We start from the raw sequence: 8096 nt of genomic DNA on the forward strand, positions 1-8096 counted from the left end.
AGGGGTACGGTGGAAGGTGGAGTATTGAAGGGGGGCGTGGATAGAAGTGTTTGCATGTAAGAGTATCCCCCTGCTGAAACGTGCTCACTGCTCCACTTTGTCGCCCTTGCCGCTGTCCCCTAGCCTAACCCCTCTGTGGCATGTTGACAGAAGGTGCTCGTGTGTCATGCAAATGAAATAAAAATAAACCAGAGAGTTAAAGCAACGTGAACGAATAATTGGGTCGTTTTGCTCCCAGGCTCTCCTTCCAGTTTTGTAGTTGGAAAACTTGGCGAAGGAGGCAATGTTTTATTCAGCATTTGTTTCTTTCTCAGCAGCGTCACATAAAGCTATCTGATCAAGATATTTTTGAAGGGGTGGCTTAGCCAAAAAAGAATCAATAATTCCAAATGATCCAAATAAGGACCTCGACATAGTGCCATCCTAATTTTAGTTTTCTTCTTTTTTTCTAATTTCGCAATGTATACAGAACTCAGCTCCGATAAAGAATACAGCGGAGTGCCGCAAAACCCCTATGAAGAATACATTGAATGGATCTAGGTTTCCCTTGCCCGGACGCGGGTCACCGGGGCCCCCCTTTGGAGCCAGGGCTGGAGGTGGGGCTCGAAGGCGAGCGCCTGGTGGCCGGGCCTGCACCAATGGTGCACAGCCCGAAAGGGTAATGTGGGTCCCCCTTCCCATGAGCTCACCACCTGTGGGAGGGGCCATAAGGGTCGGGTGCCGTGTGATCTGGGCGGTGGCCAAAGGCAGGGACCTTGGCGATTCGATCCCCGGCTACAGAAGCTTCCCGATCAGAAACCGAACGGTGTTCTGTAATTAGACTTCAGTGCTCACCATCGATTGTCCATAACAAACACCATGTTCAAGCATAAGGGTGTCCACACGTGCACTTGGCACCAGGACACCCTAGGTCGCCGTTCGATGATCGACTTTGTGGTCGTGTCATCGGACCTGCGGCCCCATGTCTTGGACACTCGGGTGAAGAGAGGGGCGGAGCTGTCAACTGATCACCACCTGGTGGTGAGTTGGCTCCGATGGCGGGGGAAGATGCCGGTCCGACGTGGCAGGCCCAAACGTATTGTGAGGGTCTGCTGGGAACGTCTTGCAGAATCCCCTGTCAGAAGGAGTTACAACTCCCACCTCCGGCAGAACTTCACCCGCGTCTCGGGGGAGGCAGGAGACATTGAGTCCGAGTGGACCCCTCTATTGCCGAGACGGCCAACCAGAGCTGTGGCCGTAAGGTAGCCGGCGCCTGTCGTGGTTGCAATCCCCGAACCCATTGGTGGACACCAGTGGTGAGGGATGCCGTCAAGCTGAAGGAGTCCTATCGGGCCTTTTTGGCCTGTGGGACTCCTGAGGCAGCCGATGGGTACCGGCTGGCCAAGCGGAATGCAGCTTTGGTGGTCGCCGAAGCAAACACTCGGGCGTGGGAGAAGTTCGGTGAGGCCATGGAGAACGACTTCCGGACGGCTTCGAGGAAATTCTGGTACACCATCCGACGTCTCAGGAGGGGGAAGCAGTGCACCATCAACACTGTGTATAGTGGGGATGGGGCGCTGCTGACAATCGACTCGGGACGTTGTGAGAATACTTCGAAGATACCCCTCAATTCCACCGACACGCCTTCCCATGAGGAAGCAGAGTCTGGGGTCTCTGAGGCGGGCTCTCCTATCTCTGGGGTTGAGGTCACCGAGGTGGTGAAAAAGTTCCTCGGTGGCAAGGCCCCGGGGGTGGATGAGATTTGCCCGGAGTTCCGAAAGGCTTTGGATATTATAGGGTTGTCCTGGTTGACACGCCTCTGCAACATCGCGTGGACATAATAGGATAGTTAATAGGATCAATAGTACTGTATAAATAATTTATATGAGCAGCAACACTGGTGTAAATGAACGGTGCTAAGGTTGGTCCACTCATTATTTTGTGTCATGACAATGATAAATGAATGTTGTTTTCATGTACAATGCCAATGTACTGTTACTTTAAAACATAAGTGGACATCACTGTTTGCTGCCATAAAGCACTAAAGATCATTAGGTTGTTCACATATAATCTAACTCATTCAGTGAGAGTTGTGTAACACATAAGGGAGTTGAGCTGTCTCCTAAACTGATATTTGATCCTATCAGAATTAGACTGACATTTACTCAACATTGTGCCATATGTCAGTCTCGGCCCTTGGCTCCTGCACGTCCACTCAATAATCCCATATATGTCCAAAACATCACTTGTAAACACATAAATGACATCTGATCAGATTTTACACCTTAACTGGTAATGGGGAGGAATGTAGGTACAGTTGCAGTGTTGCAGTATCGTGTTTGATTTGTGTGACTGCGTTCATCTCACCACCGTCCAAATTAAATTCCTCTGCGTTTGCAGCCAGCACTTCACTGAGTGTGTCTCACTGCATGACAAACTCAATTTCGAAGAGTGACAGAGATGCTGAGAGCGCTTTGCAATTTTGAGTGCATCAGCATTTAAAGGTGGAACCTTACTAGAATATTTAGCCCATGTCTGAGGCTATGCGCAGTGACAGAAGAAAAGCAGCTGTACTCGGAAGTATCAACAACTCTTAAATATTTACCTTGTGAGCGGTTGTGTGGGAAGAGTTTGGCAAAAGCCTTTTTCTGTTCCAGCATGATCATGTGCAAGTGCACAAAGCAAATTCCATAAGTACGGTGTGTTTTGTGCGGAAGAACTCGAGAGCCCTGAACTCAACCTTATCAAACACATTTGGAACAAAATAGAAAAGCGATACTAAACCAACATCAGTGATCCCATATTATGTATGTACTCACTCTACGGCTGGCTATTACTCAAATAGGCCTACTGCTTTTTTTAAAATTGGGATTTTTTTTAAAGGTATTTATTGACAAAGTTAGTCTAATGAGTTGTATTTACGGGACTGATATAGAATTACAGATACATTAATTGCATAAAAGAAAACTTGTCAAAACAAAAATATACAGTGTGATTAGTGGTCAGTCAAAGACATCCCATTATATACAGTGCCGTGAAAAAGTATTGGTCCCCCTTCTATATTTTTGCATAGTTTCCCCACTTTAATGTTTAAGATCATCAAACAAATGTAAATATCAGACAAATATAACTCAAGTGAACTTAAATGCTGTTTTTAAATGGTGATTTCATTTATTAAGAACAAAAATAATATTCAGTTACCCGGCCCTATGCGAAAAAGTAATTTCCCGTCTTGTTAAATCATGACTTAATTGTGGCTAATCACAATTATTGGTTAATTTTCATAGATCTGACCACACCCAAGCCTGATTACCTCCAGACCTGTTCAATCAAGAAATCACTTAAACAGAATCTGTCCCGACAAAATAGACAAGTTAGACAAAAGATCTAAAAAAAGCTGCAACAAGATGACAGGATCCAAAGAATATATATATATATATATATATATATATATACATATGTTTATCGACCCAGTGGCCACTCTCTTTTTCTGTTGTAGAGCTGCTACTTGGCTACCTGGGAACTACAATTCTGGCTCAGGAAGATTGGACTACATTCCACAATTCCTCATCATTTTTTTACTCAGCGCTATTATTCTGAACACAACTGTACATTCATTCATTCCACTGAAAGAGGATATTTCAATTGCTTTAAGTTTCAGACTTGGCGCCTCATTGAGGAATGCACGTTAGATGTTGCCTGATAATACTTAACCAACCACAACACACTCAATTGCGCCTTTGATCACCTTAAAATGAATCGAGAGGCAAAAAAGACCAAATGGCCCAATTATTGAACAAGTGAACACATAGAAGAATATATGAAAGTCACACTGGCCCTGAAACTTGCTCTTTGATGAAACTCCCGAGTTTTGTGCAAAAATCAGGTCTGACCCCTGACCAGTGAAGGAATGTATGCAGGGAGGAGGAAAGGAGAGATAAACACAGAGAGTATACGCTTAAATATGAAAGGCACCTTTTGTCAGACGTAGGAGGATTGATTAAGGCACATTTTCAAAAGCACAATGTCAAACGTTTCGGTCGACATGCAGATAAAGTGCATACTAGGTAAACAAAACCCTATTCTTTGGACATGTTTAACATTTGGCATCAAATCAAAGTAATTGGAGCACGCAAAATGTATTAAAGGGGACATAATATGGTAAATTGACTTTTTCAAATATTTAGGTCTCTTGAGTATGAGGGGCCGTTAGGGACATTATTCAGCAATAGCTCTCACCCTTACTATTCAAATGCTCTCACATACGCAAACTACTGAAAGGCTCTCATGAACGCCAGTCAAACACACTCATGAACACTTATCAAATACTCTTATAAACACGAGTCAAATGCTCTCGTACGCACTAGTCAATAACGTTCACGCAATCATGTCACTGACACTCACGCACACGTCAATCATGTTCCCGCGTGCATGTCACTGGCGCTGACGCACGCATGTCACTGACGCTCCCACATGCATGTCAATCACATTCACACACACATGTCACTGTATAGTATATACATATATTTATATACATATACTTGTTGATTATTGTGTTACAATAACGCTTTTCCTCATTGATTTAATATGTCTGCTTTTAATTTGTAAGTGCTGTAGGATATGACACATTGATTGGTCAATCAGAAGCCGCGTCGTGTGTGACGCAGGGCTAGGCTGGCTCGTCTCCTAAGACCTCGGCGCCATTAACCGAAAGCGGGTGCTGTCAAATATCTGTGCCTTTGGACTACAGGGCAAATGAACGTGTGTTTACTCATGGACTCAAGCCAGAGTTTGAACACTGCTGCATTACATTCTGAAATGTACACAGTTCGTTGCAGACAGGATGGCAAATTCCTGCCTAATTTCTACATTAAAAATCCCTTTACTTCTTGGATTCATTAATTATTTCTTTTCACATGATATTTAATACGGGGAATTTGGGTTTTTAATTTGTTATGAGCTATAATCATCCAAATTATACATATATATATATTTTAAATATGAAATATTGCACTCTGAGTGTGTGCAATGCATCTCTATAATATGAGTTTCACTTTTTGAATTGCACTACCTAACTAAATTAAGTTACACTATTCACATGTGAGCATACTCGACGTGTGCGTGAGCGTGATTGACATGCAGGCGTGAATGTGATTTACATGCGTGCGTGAGCGTGAATGAAATGCGTGCGTGAGCGCCCGTTTTTGACAAGTATTTATAAGAGCATTTGACAAGTGTTCATGAGCGGGTTGGACTAGTTTTTATGAGAGCCTTTCAGTAGTTTGTGTGTGTGTGAGAGCATTTGAATAGTAAATGTGAGAGCTAATCCTGAATAATGTCCCGAACGGCCCCTCATACTTGAGTGCGCGTCTACTTGTCAAGGGTAAACGTTATGTGCCTATATCTGAAAATGTGTCCGGACCGAAGCATTGTGCAATTTGTTTTGTTTATTATGTCAATTACAATTGACATAATAACTGCTCTCACATCAAGTTTTTTCCACCCATTCTTTGGGAGCTAGACTCCGAGATGTGCCACTGTCATACTGGACTACAAAAATCACGTCAGTCATGTGCCATCATGTCAAAGCCAGAAGGTAAGCATTGTGAGCACAGATTACCTTTAGATAACACGATTACCAGGATTGCTTCATTTAAAAGAGAGAGTGAGTGATTTGAACCAGAGTGTAACAAGAAGATGTTGAGTCTTCTGTAATTCTTTATCCTTTATAGTTTGACAGAAGAATGGCACAGACCTTTTAAGAAACACAGGCATGTTTTTAAAATGTTAAAAAAAAAAAGCATAATATGTCTCCATAAAGGTGAAGTTCCACCTTGCAGTAAGGTCGATTAAAGAGCTGTAGCTAAAATTCTGCCTTCACAAAGATAATGAGTTATAGTTTCTAACCTTTGTGTGTGTGTTTGGAGGGGGGGGGGGCTGGTGTTGTTGCTCAGCAGTCATCCCCAATCATTATTCCAGTCGACACCTCCATTGACCTCTGAGGTGCAGTAAACAGCTGCTCTATTCTACCTGGACTGGCCTCACTCCGCCTCCAAAGGACAAACACGCTGTTAGTCACCTGACGTGACAGATTTACAACACCAAACTGTGGCTGGTGTGTATGAAATGTTGCCTCAGTGCCAGACTAGACTGTAGTCCATGAAGAGAGTTTTGTTTCCAAACTGTTGATTTATTTAAACTTTTTTTTTTTTTTTATGTGAAAGAGGTGGCAGGATCTGAGTGTTAAATATCCATCCATCCATTTTCTATAGCGCTCGTCCTCATTAGGGCCGTGGGTGACTTTGGACACAGAGGCAGGGTATGCCCTGCAATGGTCGCCAGCCAATCTCAGGCCGAGTGTTTAATAGTTTGCTCATATCTGCCTTTGACCTAAAGGTGTTGACACATTTGTAACCCAATGACGACTTTATGAAACACTGGCGGGCCTCTTGCGGACTCGCCGCTAACGATTGCAGCTAAAATTAGAATGCAGCAAGTGTGACCTGCTGTCTCTGAGACGTGACACATACACACACACACACACACACACTAACACACTGAATAGTCTTCTCTCTACAACTTGGTCATTTCAACCATTACATGTACTATACATAATTGATAACTTTCCCCAGGTCTTTGTGAGTAAGAGAAGCAAAACCTCATATTTGTGTGCTCTACATTCATGTAACTGGCTATGCGGAACAACTGAAATTCTACATCCTCAAATATGACACCACAGAGAAGAGTGTTGTTAACAAGCTGGACAATGAATGAATGAATCAAAAACTCATCAGGCTTCAAAATGGTCAAGAACTGAAACATTCTTTCAGCTTGCAGACGCTATGGGTGTGTCACTGAATTCTCTGAAAATCCCCGCCTCTCCGGAACTTTCAGCTGTCAGTCAAATACCTGCCTTCTCTCACGGCTCCTAAGCGGGGAGAGGAGAATTAATAGTGGCGCACATTGCACACAGCCACACGCTCTCGCAGGCTGCAGAGAGGCACTGTGAGCCCCGGCATAATGACCAGCGGTCCCGCCGCCGGGACAATTTTCTCTCCTTTGCCTTTCTGGTGAAATTCAGCGGGCCTTTAATTGCGCTCCTGTCGCCGCCGAAGGGTGCACCATGAGCAGCCACAGCAGCATGACACCCACCGGTCCCCGCGGATGATTTTTTTCCCCCTCCTCCTCCTTGCCCCACAACGTGCGGTCGGAAATTGCGTGGCTGACGACCCTAACGTCATTACACTGGACCTCCGGCAGCTACTCTAACCGCTGTCGGGCTGACAGGGGGCTGCCGGGGCGGCGGACCCTGGCCTGTTTGCCGCTGCCTCACAGCGCAGGGCAGACGGCAGAGACACTGTGACCCAAATAACGCATTACACTTCAGGAAAGATGTTTTTTTTGTGGGCATAATATGATGGATAATTGCACTCTATACATGTTATTATGAAGGAAGTGGCCACTGCATGGAATAAGTGTGCTTGGAATTTATATAGTGGGGCCGGACCGACTAATCTTTTTCCTCGTGACGTCAGCACGAGCCCGTTTTATCCCCACCCAAAAAATCCAGAAAATTTAGATGCCGCAAAAGAGTTTCAAGCTACTCTATATCTCAACAATTCAGTACTAAAATTTTCTACGTCTTTGCACACGTTTTCAGCACCTAATTTCGAACACATTTAATGTATTTAGAAACAAAACACGTCTTGGGTGCCACTTTAAGAGTCAGCTGCTCTTACTCTTACAAGAGCTCTTGATGGTTCATTTAAAGTGCATGGGGAGTTATTCAAATCGGTGTCCTAAATAGACTCAATAGTGCTGTTCTGAACAAATATTACATCAAGGAGTGCATGTTAAGTCTGACCCTTCGTGGGTAATGATAGAACATGTGTGGCCCTCAAGCTAATCTGTTTCCCGTCCATGATATAGACGAACAAATTACACACACACACACACACACACACACACACATACACACACAGAGACACACACACACACACACGCAACACACTGGATAACGTGTCATCTGAGTCTACAGGTCCGGTTTCAGTTTACTTTGGTGACATCCATTAAAGTCGTGCAGTGACTGCCCCCCCATCCCCCCCCCCCCCCCTCCT

This window comes from Phycodurus eques, chromosome 10, assembly GCF_024500275.1.
Source record: "Phycodurus eques isolate BA_2022a chromosome 10, UOR_Pequ_1.1, whole genome shotgun sequence".
Classification (NCBI taxonomy): domain Eukaryota; kingdom Metazoa; phylum Chordata; class Actinopteri; order Syngnathiformes; family Syngnathidae; genus Phycodurus; species Phycodurus eques.